We start from the raw sequence: 14,580 nt of genomic DNA, 5'->3' as shown, positions 1-14,580 counted from the left end.
GGAGCTGCTTCGCATTCTGTGTCTCCCTCTCTCTGCCCCTTTCCTGCTCATAATTGGTCTCTCTCAAAAATAAGTTAACATTAAAATTTTTTTGATTACTAACTGCGTATAAGATCTTAACTTTTTCTCAATTCGTTTGAAATGTATTTCTATAATGATGGAAAACAGAAATTGATTTCAACTTCAAAAGTGATCTTCTAATTTACTTTATCCCCAATCCTTTTTGCTCAATACTAGAAAGTCTCTGGAAACATGTGGAAATAATTTTGAAGAATCTCCACTCAAATTACCAAAAAACAACCATTTTTCCTTTGGCTCCAACATGACAGACCTAACGACATAAATCAGCTATAGGCAAGACCAAAAGCCAGCCCTCATGTAGGCCAGTTCTCCTTGAACTTCCATTTCAGGGAATCCATTCTCCTCTTTAATTGCTAATAATAATATGAAGTAGTATCTTGCTGAGTTACATTTACACAGAACCATCAGCATACTTTTTTTTTTTCTTTTTCTGATCAGGTTGATACTTATAACACACTTCTATGCCAACTAGAAAAAATAAGTTGTTCCTTTCAGACGGGTAAAGCTCGGTAGGTATGCAGCTTGGCAAGCTCTCATCACCTCTGCACAAAGTAGAAAAGGGCTCCACCTCAGGATTAAAGCAGCCCCACCTCAGGCAAAGAACTTGGAGAGCAGAGCTCACCTGCATTTCTTTTCATACCAGCCTCCTCAGCCACATGTACCAGTGTAATGAACTTGCTTACATCTATGCTGGAGATCTGCTTAAGGCAAAGCTGTCCATGCCCTCTCCCTCAAATAAGTATGGCAGGACTGATTTACTCTTTGAAGAAATGTAGAAGGTAATTTGAACATATGAGAAAAACAAACGAGGAAGAAGAAAGGTATGTTATATATTCCAAGATCTTTCTTCTAAGATCCTCAACTCTCTGGAGACTCCTCAAAGGTAGAGGGTTTCCTTGAGGTAGACTCACCTTGTTATTTTGTGAAGATTAAATACAGCAACCCCATCCCTTCATTTCAATTTATGTGAGGATTTTTATCCTCTGTGGTTCCTTTAATTCTCCACAGTGGAGTGGCACAGAACGTTCCATTTTTTGTTAAATCTTTATTTTTTTCTTTTAATTTTCACTTAAATTTATGCATTTATATTTTAAGGACAGTGTCCTACCATATACTGAAATGTATCATTTCCCTGTACTTAAATAATTTATGATTTTTCTCACTTTATACTCCATTTTCTAATTCCATTCTTATCTTCCCTCAGTGTCCATGATTTTATTTAAATGTACGTATTCCTGAAAAATATATGTTGCTGTTTTTGTGCTGTAAATCTTTTCTTACTTTTATATTCAACCAACATGTTTTTGAGCTCAATTCATGTGAGTATATGTACATCTAGATCATTATTTTTAACCGATCCAGATTTTATATACATATAAATTTTTATATGTATATAAAATCTGGATCGGTTAAAAGTAATGATTAGATTATATATACATATATTATATATGTATATTATATATATGTATATTTAATACATATTATATACATATATTAATACACACATGTTATATACGTGTGTATTAATACACATGTATATTTAATACATATATATGTATTACATATATGCATATTTATGTATTACATGTATAATATTTTAACTTATCTATCCTTCTAGTATTGGATTTCTTGTGTTCCTACACTGCAGCCTTTGCTAATTCTCTGTGGTTTTTATCTGCTTATAGTACTTCGTCCCCAGGTATACATTCTTAGTATAGTTTTCTCACTCTAGAGATAAAACTGTCCAAACTGAAAAATCATATCTCAAAGATATCCTTTGGGGGATGTATGCATGAGAAACACAGAAGGCACAAACAGTCCATAATATACCTATCCCACCAAAGAACTCTGTTCTCAGAAGCCATGTTTGAATCTACTTTTAAAATGTTTAGGGCGCCTGGGTGGCTCAGTCCGTTAAGCGTCCAATTTCGGCTCAGGTCATGATCTCACAGTCCGTGAGTTCGAGCCCCGTGTCAGGCTCTGTGCTGACAACTCAGAGCCTGGAGCCTGCTTTGGGTTCTGTGTCTCCCTCTCTCTCTTCCCTTCCCCTGCTCATGCTCTGTCTCTCTCTGTCTCAAAAATAAATAAAAACATTTTAAAAAATTATAAAAAAATAAAATTTTTGTAACTGGACAATGAATCTTCAACATAGACTCTCAAAATCGGACCCTAGTATTATTCATCTTCAGCACTTTCAATGAAACTGACAGAATAATTTATGCTACTGAATCAGCTCCATTTTATCACATCATATTTTTTTTTCTTTAAGAGACTGGTTATCCTTTTGGTTTTCATCTGTAACCCTTCCTGATACTCCTTTGCTGTATTTAAACTGCTTGCCACTACAAACAATTCATAATACTTTTTTGTGCTTTTGTTAATGACTGCCATGCAGTCTGAGAAAAAAAAATCAGTTACACTTTCTTTAGCTTATTGTCCTTAGATCAGGTAGTGGGAATCATCCGTGGCTGCTATCCCATATCTGCCCACTCTGAGCATCTAGATTTGAATGCAGGTACACTACAATTTTATTATCACAGCCGCTGGCACATTTTGAGGAAAATGAGGCACTCAGCTCTACTCTGTGCTCCTCCAAATCTGACAACTGTGTGACAAAAAATGATATTATGGACACAGCCCACTGAAAAGAATGTGTTCTAGTGTAACATACATTTTTATTTTTAAAAAAATGCTTATTTTTAAGAGACAGAGACCAAGCACGAGTGGGGGAGGAGCAGAGAGACAGAGAGACATAGAATCTGAAGCAGACGTCAGGCTCTGAGCTGTCAGCACAGAGCCTGATGCGGGGCTCAAACTCATGAACCACAAGATCATGACCTGAGAGGAAGTTGGATGCTTAACCAACTGAGCCAGCCAGGTCCCCCAACATACATCTTTAAATAGTCAAAACAAAACAAAACCTGTACTTCTAACTTTAGACTCTAAGAGGAAATACTCTCCATTTAAAGGGAGATGAACATATAGAATCCTCCTTCAGTTTCTCACTTAAGTATCAGAATAAAACAACAGAAGATAAGGTATGTACAGAATCAACAAGTAATTTAGCTCCTTTACTAGTTTCTATGGCAACCTTTCTGCATGCAAGCTAAGAACAAAATGCACTAAAAAATTCAAGTTTGCCTTGGCCTTGGTCATTGACACTTTCAGCATTACCTTCTTCAACACAATGTTCAAAGCAATCAAAAACCTATACGAGTCAAAGTGCTAACTCTCTACAGAAAGACTTTTATAAACTTGAATGTAGGACAGTGTTTAGTCAATGGGGCAAAAATAAAGTTTTCTTTTTAAAAGTCAACTTAAAAAATTATGAACTCGGGGCGCCTGGGTGGCGCAGTCGGTTAAGCGTCCGACTTCAGCCAGGTCACGATCTCGCGGTCCATGAGTTCAAGCCCCGCGTCAGGCTCTGGGCTGATGGCTCAGAGCCTGGAGCCTGTTTCCGATTCTGTGTCTCCCTCTTTCTCTGCCCCTCCCCCGTTCATGCTCTGTCTCTCTCTGTCCCAAAAATAAATAAACGTTGGAAAAAAAATTAAAAAAAAATTATGAACTCTAGCCTGTTGACAATGACTGAAATAAACCAGTCTACAAATTGCCAGTCTGAAAGGGATTTATGCAGCTGGGTCAGTCCCATCAGCTCCTGAGATAAAGTGTCTTTCATGCTATTCCCCTGGAATTTCTCTGCTGACCCCGAGTCACTGCAGATGAATGACTTCTCCAGGTTGTCTCAATAGAGTCGATAGCAGCCTTAAAAGCCTTCAGAATAGGTCCTCTGAGACTCTGATCCTTGAAAACAAAGGTGCACATTGAATTGTGGAGTCTGTGTGTTTGTTTCTATGAGAGGAAAGGTAATGCTGTAACACTGGCACTTGATTCACGGACTGCAGAGCTCTAATATGCACAGACACATACATCTGATTCTATGGTCACGGCAATGCCTATAGTTCTACAGTACAATGACATCTGGGGTCAGTTTTTTCACATGTTTTCCTGCAATGTGTATTCGAGCAGATGGTATTCTGAAGTGGTATCTTAGTCCAGACCCCTGACAAAACTAGAAATTTTTAAATGGGCATTTTCTTTCTAGGCTCATATGGCTTAAGACTTTATTTTTTTTCCTTCATATTTTTACTATTCACTGTAGATTTGCTTTTGCCTTTCCATTTGAATTTATTCTTAATATTTACTTCACCATTCTAAGTAAAACTTGGTTAAGCACATATTTATTGCCAGGCTCCAGGGAAGGAGTTGTGGATAACAACGTGTCCTTGCCATTAATAGATATATGTGTATGGTTCCAGAGAAAAACACAATTTACACCAGGGATGTCAAGAAAGTCTTCTAGGAACTGTTATTTTTGAGGAAAAAAAATATCTTGGGGAGGAGAAATTATCTACTTAAAGAAATGAAGAAAATATTTTTGGCAGAAGGAATCTCAGGTGTGAGAGAATGCATGTGAAAGAGATTGGCAGATGCAAGGAACTGGAAAGATTACCAATTAAATATGCCATACATGTGACAGCAAAGGAAAATGAAGCTAAAAAATGTGGTAGGTAATGAAACCTATGGGACACTGTAAAACCCTATGCAAATATTTTGTGATTATCTTTGCATGGGATAAAGCTCATTTGTGTTGGGAGGATGTAATAGAAAGTAGTAAAGCACAAGGTAACAGACATGGAAACCATTTGAGTCAATTTTAATAATTTATATAAGAATTGATAAGGACTTCAATACATGTAGTGGAAGTAGAAATAAGAGACCAGGAGATCTCTAAGGTGTGGTAAGTAGATTGTTTTGATAGGGTATTTGTACCTTCTTATTTTCGAGTAATTTTAGACTTCAAGGGCAATTGCAAGGTTAGTACAGTTCCTGAACACCTTTCTTTTTTTTATTTAAAAAAAAATTTTAATGTTTATTTTTGAGAAAGACAGAGACAGAGCTTGAGCGGGGGAGGGGCAGAGAGAGAGGGAGACACAGAATCCAAAGTAGGCTCCAGGCTCTGACCTGTCAGCACAGAGCCTGACGCGGGGCTCAAATCCACAGACGGTGAGATCATGACCTGAGCCTAAGTCAGGCGCTTAACTGACTGAGCCACCCAGGTGCCCCCTGAACACCTTTCAACCAACTTACTCCCAGTGACAATATTATATGTAACATTTTACATAACTGATTACATGAAATTAAGAAATTAGCTTTGGCATAACATTATTAACTGAACTACTAGCTTTATTCTAATTTCTTCCATTTTTCCACTAACATCATTTCTTTTCCAGGATCTAAACCAGACTACCTGTTATTACCTTTTATTTTTCTTATGTCTTAGTCACTTGCAGTCTGTGACAGTATTTTAGTCTTGGTCTTGGTGACATGGATACTTTTGAAGACCACTGATCATATATTTTGAAGAAAGTTACTCAATAGGAGTTTGTCTGATATCGTCTCATTAGACTGATGCTGTGGATTTAGAGGAAGAATATTGAAGACATAAAGGGTCTTTTATAGTATCATTTCAAGGGATACACAATGCCAATAGGTCTTATTACTGATGCTGATCTTGATCACGTGGTAAAGGTGGTGTTTGCAAGATTTCTCAATTGGAAAGTTTTTTTCTTGACATTGTATTCATTAGAAAGGAGTCTTAGGTACAGCCTTTATTCAAAATGAAAGAAATTAAGCTTCACTTCTTAAAATTTGTGGGCATATATTAAAACCACGAGAGTATAGCCAAAGAGTACTAATTTGAGGCTCTGCAAGTTTTACCTACTAATTCTATTATTAGAATTACTATTTTTGCCTGTAGTCATTATCACGCTTATGTTCTAATAGTGATGGTCTGTTTCCCTTATTTCTAAAGTAATTGCTATTTTAAGAAAGCCATCCCTCTCCATTTATATATTATTCAATTATTTATTTATACCAGAAATGACTCACACATATTTATATTTTATTATTGAGGTTATAAACACATACTATCTTACGTATTTCACAAATTCTTCTAGTTTTGACTACTGGAGTTCTTTCAAAATGGCTCCTGTGTCCTTTTGGCAAGCCCCCCGATTTTTTTTGAAGCATTGTATTACTTTTGGCACAAAAGGTGTCCAAGAATTATTTATTTTTTCCTGCTCCTATTTTTTTTTAATTTTAACGTTTATTAATTTTTTGAGAGACAGAGCACAAGTAGGGGAGGGGCGGAGAGAAAGGGAGACAGAATCCGAAGCAGATTCCAGGCTCTGAGCTGTCAGCTCATAACCCAACATGGGCCTCAAACCCAGGAACTGTGAGATCATGACCTGAGCCAAAGTCAGATGCTTAACTGGCTGAGCCACTCCGTTGCCCCTCCCTGCTCCTATTTTAAGATCAGCCAAGGAGATCTTTTATTTCAAAATGGTATTGAGAACCCCGGATCTGAGTGTGGGGTATACTTGTTGCTACTTTGATGTCCCTTCAAAGCCATCCCCTCTGGACAGAGGTAAGAAATGTACATTTATATGCCAAGATGTAAAACAATTATATTTGTATCTATCTGGCTATTGGTAGGTATGTGCATGTATATGGTTTATATTTGTATAGTATATATACTCATATTGACATCTCAGACTCCAGTTTGGTACCAAATAGTTCATTCCAGAATTCTCTTTGTAACTATTTCTCTGAAAGTGAGAAAATGGACCCTCATAATCTATAATATAGGTGTTCAAACCTAGGTATGCAGTTTCATAATTTCTAATGTGTATCCCTATAAGAAAAAAATTTACCAGTGAGAATATGGGGTTTGTATTCTATAAAATTTTGACTGTATGTGAGGAATAGATAAAAAAAATAATTGTACGTCCCTAATTTGAATGGCTGGGTGCATGGTGAGGCCACTGATAGAATGGAGAATTCACCATAGGAAAAAAAACAATGATATAAGATGGAATTAACGTTAGATATATTTGGTCTGAACTGGCTACAGTTCATCCAAAAGGCATTTGGGAGGGTAGGTTTAAGGGCCAGAAAGAAGTCTCAATTAGAAATAAATATTTGAGTTGTGTCAAAGATATCCAAACACAGTATATAAAGTGAGAAAATAAAAGTATTAATAATTTAACACAATGAAAACATATGTATGCTCTGTGAAAATTTACTAGCTGTAGAATGGGGATAATAACTGCATCTCCTGAAATACACATTAAAAATTTATGGCATAATCCATATGAAAACTATTTGAAAAGTACCCAATAAATATTTTCTACTATATACATTTAATAAGCAACACTTGGATTCATTGTCCATGAATATGGCTTGTGTATAAACTGCTTATGTTTTCTTATATTTAAATATTCAGAGGTTATGTTTGTATTGGTGCTGTAACAAATCACCACAAACTTAGTGATTTAAAGCAACACAACTCTACTATATTTGAGTCCTGGAGGCCAAAGATCTGAAATGGATTGGCAGGGATCTATAATTTCTGTAAGATCTAGGGAATACTCATTTTCTTGTCTTTTTCCAACTTCTAGAATCAGCCCATGTTTCTTGACTTGTGGCCCTGCAGCTCTCCGATCTTTTCTTCCATGGTCACGTCTCTTTCTGATTATGGTACTCCTGCTTACCCCTTACAGTGACCCTTATGATGACATCAGGCCCATTTGTATAATAGAAGAAGCTATTTTAACACCTTCAGTTTATCCATATCTGCAAAATCCCTTTTGCTATATAAGATTATAGAGATTTCTGGGATTAGGATGTGGACAGCTTTGGGTGGGTGGAAGCATTATTTTACCTACCACAAGGGCATTAGAATTTGTAATATACCTAGGAGAAGGACCATGTGGGGAATACTGACACCCTGGGAAAGTTTTGCATGGGCCAGACAGTCATGTAGTGCCTAGCACTTCTGCCCACATTCCAAAGACCAGCACTCAGTCACATGTCTACATTTGACTGTAAGGCTAGGGAATTTAGACTAGCTATGTATTAAGCAGCAACAACTATTGAGTTTGGTGAGCAGATATCTGATTTCTACCACTCAACATGTTTATAAATAAAAGAACTCTTCAGCATCTTTTAAATTAATACTAATCTAGTAAAAAATAGACTAATTGTAAATTGTATAGTTATGAGCTGAAGCAGTTAGCTGAAGGATAAATAGCTCTAAAGTCTCCATAAGATATAGGATATTTTTCCATTTACTATTATTTTCCAACTGGCATAAGCTTACCTGACAATTCAGACAGACTCTAATAAAGGAAATAATCACCTTTTGGATGTGGGGGGATTTTATAGAATCAGATTTTAAAGAATATTTTCAAAAATATTCTATTAGATTTACATATTGGAGGACAATCTATGTGCTTGTTTAATACAGAAAAAACACTACCTATTTAATTCAACTACACATTTAGTGAGAACCTTGTATTATAATTGTTGTTTCAGGAGAATTTTTTTCTGTTCGTAGTCACGAAATGGACTAAAATTAATATCCATTTATAACCTAACCTGGGAGGTTTTTCTGTCATCCTAATGATGACATGATGATTAGGTATCTTAACGTTCTCCAAATCTAAGACTATTTCTATAGAGCATTTCATAACAGCAATGGATCAAGGAGGCATCCTAGAACTCATTAAACAATGGTCATCCTATCCCTAATAATTTTATAGGGCCCTTTGTAAATGATTTCCAGGGAAGAAAGCACGTGGCTCCATTTTTTAGAGCTGTGGAACTGAACCTAAACAACTATCATGACACATTGTATTTGCTGTCAGTGTTGTGAATACGTTCTTCGAATCAACATTTTCAGAGGTTTAAATTCAAGAGAAGAACAGTCTGTTATCAGGCAGAATTAGGATACCATAGTCATATTTAAAAACGTATGTAACAAATGTTTGTGACACCAATCTTTTCCCTGCTAATATAGCAACATCTGACAGTTTATTAAGAAGAAAACCAAGAAATCAACCCCAGTAGCATGGAGTGAATTAATTTGATATTTAAATGCATTACAGAATGATACTAATCCAATTATATGGAACAAAGTGTAAAAGAGAAAAATGACTGCCAGGATTGCCACAATGTGTGGAAGATAAGAGAAAATAGTCTTTAAAGAGCATTTCTCTTTGCAATGAATAGTCAAAGAAAAGAAAAAAAAATCCTGAAATGATCACATGAAAGCATAAGGTTTCCACTTTCCTCTGGTTTTGTAAAAGAATCTTAAAGAACTTGTGAAAATTGTGATAATTTAGTAAGGTTATTTCAAGAATTGCTCCATGTTTTTCCTTCCATATCTTTTATTTGCTTCTTCTCACTTACCATTTATATGCATAATTCTCCTCATATAGAATTTGTTTTCATTATACATGATACTGTAACAGTAAATATTTTCTCTCCTAATGTGTTACTGTGTGCCATTTTAAGATCACTATAATCGCAAGAAAATTTATGGGGCATTGTCTTTCATTCTAAAATTGTGAAGTGTTCCATGGTATGTGTCAAATTCATATTGTCAAATTCATATTCATAAGAAAAAGAGGCCAAAAAGGCAATTCTGCTATTAGATTTCAAAACTGGGTTTAAAGTGTTTCATCAGCAGTGATAAACAATCTAGCAGTACTCTGAGCTTTGTATTTCACTATGAGATAAGAAATATAGATAAAACATCCTTTTCAAATTCTTGATGTTTTAGAAATCATTTAGAAAGAGTGCATTGTTTTGCTTATTTATGGATACATACCCAAGCAACATTTTAGGTAATTAAACAGATTTTTCACCAACAAAGTCACAGCCTCAGTAAATTCAAAATTTAACACCCCATACTGTGTGGAAATGAGAGGACCAACTTAGATAGATGTCTACATATGGTCAAAATCTATTTTCTGATGTTTTGCACTATTCTTCATTTGCACTGTTAGCAACATCCCAAGCAGGAAATTCTGATGTGGGTGTTAAGTAATTGATACTAAATGGAAAGGGTTGTCTGGGCTATAAGAACTCTAAATTAGAAGATGCAGATGATGTGATAGAATATGTGGTCAACATCAGTAATGGGGAATATTCATGAAATTCCAAGCAAAAATTTGGCAGATACGCCTGTTCTGGCATTAGAATATGAATGCCGCTTGTCAGATAGGTAGTTCAGCAAACCATCTTGTCTCTATGGAATAAATCCACCTGAGTGGGGGAAAAATGGTTCTACTCACACTGTGACCTTCAGCAAATTGCTTAACTTCTTCAGTTCCTCTAATAATCCACACAAAGTTCCTACTACTGTCCTTGGTTCATAGTAGTTATTTAGAACATGTATTATTTTTATGCTTATACTTCTCTGTTGGATATACCATGCTTGTTTCATTCACTACCAAAATTGGTTGCTGGAGGGAGTACCATGAGGCACCCAAACCTAAGACTTGATTGACAAACACATTCTACACTAGTGCTATTGTGTAATAGCAGCCCTACCTTCTCCCCATGCTTAGGATCAGTTATATCTAATATAGCAATTTCTCTTCCTGCCTGCTTGCCTTTTGACACAAGGATCCCAAGGTAAGCTAAGATCACACATACCTTAAAATGTAATCACACTCTTTCTGTAACCTCTAGCAGAATTACTCCCACTCCGGGAAACAGGTCTCTAGCCCCACAGAGTTCTAAACTGTTGGAATAGAAAGTACAAATTCCCCAAGTAAATCACTAGGAGTGAGAACAAAGGGACCCCTTGTACTTCTGCCCCTTGCTTCCTACATGTATGTATTCTCCTTACTTGGAGCATAGTGCCATACAAATAACTCTTCATGGAGGATTCACTTCATCTTGGTCAAATATCATTTCTGAGATGACATTTCAGATGTGCCTTCAGCAGGGCATTCCTATACTAAACCATAATCATGGTACCTACTCTCCTATCTCTTTTCTGCTGAAAGCTGGTCTGACCTGAAGCTAAATGAATTCTGTGTCAGTGGATCAAGTAATAAGTTCTCAGATACCGGTGCTGGCTGGCTAAAACCCTGAAGGCAGAAAAGAAAGCTTATACCCAAAATATCTATCTACTTTCTTAGAATAAATTGTGGTCCTTCCAAGGAAGAAAAAGATCAATGTTCTTTATTTGCCACCAAAAGTTGCATTCTTTCCTTGAGAAATCATGCGGTATTAGAGACTCAGCAATGGTCTCTGTTACTGATAGCATGGTCATTCAGTACTGGCAGTAGACACATCATTTGTTGTCCATGTAGAGCTTCCATCCCTGCCACCATGGCCAATTCTTTCATGTGCCCATCTTGTCAACATTTAGGTGTCTGATTACAAAGACTGATGGAGTGATTGTGTGCTTGGTTGTTGAAGTCTCCTTTAAAGGTCTTTATAATGTAATATGAAGGTCTTCATACTTTGTACCTACTCCCAAATATTTATCAATATCTTTCTATTGTAGACCTTGATGACTATTTCCTCCTAGGCCTCTGACCATCATCAGCAAAGTGTGTCGGTGAAGGAGGGGGTGTCCGAGGGGTGTGTGTGTGTCGGTGCGGGGGGGGGTGTTGATGTGGGGGGGTGTCGGAGCGGGGGGGGTTGTCGGAGCTGGGGGGTGTGCACGTGGAGGTGCGCGTGGAGGTGCGGGCAGGGGTGGGTGTGCGTGTGTGTGTGTGTGTGTGTAGGTGCGTGGGGGGGGGTTGTGTGCATGCCGGTGCGGGGGGGTGTGCATGGAGGTGGGGGGGTGCGTGCGTGGTGTGTGGGCGGTGCGTGGGGGATTAGGTGACTGGTGGATGTAGGTTTGGGTTTCTGTATATGTGTGGGGGTATGTATATGGGGTGTATATGTGTGTGGGGGTGTATGTGTATATATGTATTATATGTGTGTATGTAGTATATGTGTGTATGTATTATATGTGTGTATATATCATGTGTTATGCGTGTGTGTGCATATATATATATATATATATTTATGTGTGTCTATGTATGTTTGTGTGTGTGTACTATATATAGGTTACGTCAGATTTCCTTTTCTAACACATGACAATAACCAAATAAATTGCATGAAGTTCTGTTCATTAGGGCTATCCTTTTTTATTATCTTTCCCGACCACCCCCGAGTTGAGCTAGACTTCAGCTGTCATCATATATTCATCTTGAACTCACATAACAAAGTCACCTTACAAGTCATAGCAAGAATGGTAAGATATAATGCTAAGAGATAAGCATCGGTGCAACAGTTGTGATGACTTAGTAGTTGGGGCTACCTACCCATGCATATTGTTTTTGCTATTTGGGTTTACTCATGCCAAATACTGGATATAGAACTTCCATTTTACAATTAACCATTTCTGGACCCCTCCAACCTTATGACTATGTATATTTGAGAGAGCCCATTTCATGAAGGGTAGTTGTGGAAGCATGGTCACTTACCCTAGAAGCACACGAAGGTAGAATGACCTTTTAAAACCCCAGATTCGGCAGCACATTTTCCCACTGAAGCTTGTCAAATTTTCAGAAAGCATCACTTTCTCACCATTGCTAGCTTGTATCTGCCACAGTGCTCTTTAACCCTGAGCTCCACTCACTGCTGGAAGCCTTTTGTATCATGAAGCATGATTTGGAGCAATTTCCCCAGTTTGGAATATACTGCTTCAAAACCCAAAGAGGTCTTTCTGGTATTGTGCTTCCTTCCTCACGGTGGGAAGTACAAGACTAAACATTTGTCTTTTACTTCATATGGAATATCCTGACAGACCAACCACCTGGACTCCTAAATATTTGACAGATGTATCAAACTAGAAACTTCATAGACTTTACCTCCCAGTGTTAGGAGTACATACATGTTAACAAGACTTCCAATGTGTTGGTCATCTATGTGTGAGCAATGTGCTTTTGCTCATCTGGACTAATTAGGATAATGTTCTCATAGATGCTGAAAGATGTGAAGAAAATCAGGTTTATTCATGCTATATTATGTTATTGGGCAGGGGAACAAAGATAGTCCTCAGAGAGGGGTCAAGTATCTGTAGTGACTTCCATGTCAATTTGTACTGGTTCTAATCCTGTATTCTTTAGGAAGTAGAAAACAATGCATTTCTCAAATCAGTGGCAGCATCAGTGTACCAGAGACTATGTTAACCTGCCGGTATTGCAGTCCCAATTAAAGCTGTGAGTTAATTGAGTTTGAGGTCATCTACTGCTATTCTCTACTATCCACTTTTGTACAGGGTCACACTTATGAAGGTGGGAGGGGGCAGTTTCAGAGACTCACACTTGTTTTTTCCCATTATGATGATTCTTTGTTCACACACTGAGAACCTAACGTAGAGTTTTACTAAATACCATACGTCTATTCCAATTATATATTCAGAGACCAGGGAGATAACCACTAGGTAGATCCACCAACCCACACCCATTTAATTATCTAGCCTCCATATGGCCCCAATCACAAAGGAAGCCATGAGAATGCTTTGAGTTTCTCGGAGTCCATGTCAAGTTTAACTGTGTTTCCAACAATCCTCACAATACCAATCATAAATGTACAGTTGTGAAAGCAAATGACCATAGTTTTTTTGGGGAAGGACTGAGACAGTCACCACCATGTATGGTAACCATGGTGTTGCAGAGTCCTTTCTCCTCAGAATCAAGTCTATCCAATAGTCAGTGAGCTCTAGTCTAATCTGACTCAGGTCTAGAAGCTGTAAGGAACAGTGACTTCACTGAAGCAAGTTCTAGTAACCTCTTGATTGCCTATCCTTGTTTATTTTGAGGGTATAAATTGAGCAGTACTCTTTTTGGCTGCTCATCTATCTTTGCTATTGTTTTGACTAATATTCTATTAAGTTGCTGATGCACTGCATCTTCTTGACTTCAGCAAGGAGATTTATATATATATATAAACTATATATTTATACATACATAAAATTTATACAGGTATATTTTAAACTTGTTTTCTTTCTACGGGGACTCTGATGAAAGCTCATGGCTAGGTGTTGACAAAACTTTTCTCTTTAATCTTATGGAAACTGTGTATAAAATGATTTACTTCCAGCTGCTATGTGCTCACCAATCTAGACTCATGCTTAGCACTGACCTTATATGATTATTTTTCTTAGTCCATCCTGTCAATTCTTACTACATTCTACAATCCAGTCTTCTATGATCAATGGAAATAATGAGTTGTTATCTATATACGTTGGAGACAATGTTGGTCATGTTTTCATTGCCTTGGAAGGATAGAAAATTTTAGTCACTTAAGCTATACTGTGTAAAGATAGCTCCACTTTGCATCTGCATTATATCAAAATTATTTTGTAGATAATATTTTGTAGATAATATTTTGTAGATAATATTCACAAACATTTTAAGTCACCAAGTATCTTGTTATCCCTTATAGTGTGTTTTGTAAGTTCATTAAATTACTTGACATCCATATATTTAGTTGCAATGTCTCTCAGACAATTCCATGATCCAAAAATGGACCATATTCCTGAACTATTCCCAACCACAACTATTAACCTATAAAAATTAATGA

General features: G+C 37.0%; 1 pseudogene; it reads left to right on the top strand.

The window, feature by feature from the left end:
• Positions 1-6,483: 6,483 nt before the first annotated feature.
• Positions 6,484-14,580, top strand: part of LOC106978124 (protein SET-like) — a 62,288-nt pseudogene continuing 54,191 nt past the window's right edge.

Source organism: Acinonyx jubatus, chromosome B1, assembly GCF_027475565.1.
Source record: "Acinonyx jubatus isolate Ajub_Pintada_27869175 chromosome B1, VMU_Ajub_asm_v1.0, whole genome shotgun sequence".
NCBI classification, from domain to species: domain Eukaryota; kingdom Metazoa; phylum Chordata; class Mammalia; order Carnivora; family Felidae; genus Acinonyx; species Acinonyx jubatus.
Note: the sequence above shows the minus strand (reverse complement) of the source record. Positions and strands in the feature narration are given on the sequence as shown.